Here is a 385-nt window from a genome sequence, read left to right on the forward strand (position 1 = left end):
GGTAAATGATCCAGTACGTGTCAGTAAATTTAAAACTATATTTGAGAAAGGCTACACACCAAATTGGTCCACTGAAATCTTTCGTATCGCGAAAGTACAATCTACAAATCCCACGACGTATTTATTAAATGATTCTCGCGGAGAACCTGTAGCCGGAGGATTTTACGAATATGAATTACAACGAGTCCTCGTTAATACATCCAATCCTGATGTGTATCTCGTGGAAAAAGTACTGCGCAAACGAGGAAACAAGGTGTACGTGAAATGGTTGGGGATGGACAGTTCACATAACTCGTGGATAAATAAAGGGAATGTATTGTAGTGTAAAATTGTATATCTGTCTCTTATACACATCTCTGAGCGGGCTGGCAAGGCAGACCGATCT

General features: G+C 40.3%; 1 protein-coding gene across 1 annotated transcript in view; it reads left to right on the plus strand.

Annotated features, from left to right (window-relative positions):
* LOC105448392 overlaps positions 1 to 385 on the plus strand; it is a 2,973-nt gene that overhangs the window by 275 nt on the left and 2,313 nt on the right. The gene's annotated exons all lie outside the window — the stretch shown is intronic.

Source organism: Wasmannia auropunctata, unplaced genomic scaffold (genome assembly GCF_000956235.1).
Source record: "Wasmannia auropunctata unplaced genomic scaffold, wasmannia.A_1.0 LD336088.1, whole genome shotgun sequence".
Classification (NCBI taxonomy): domain Eukaryota; kingdom Metazoa; phylum Arthropoda; class Insecta; order Hymenoptera; family Formicidae; genus Wasmannia; species Wasmannia auropunctata.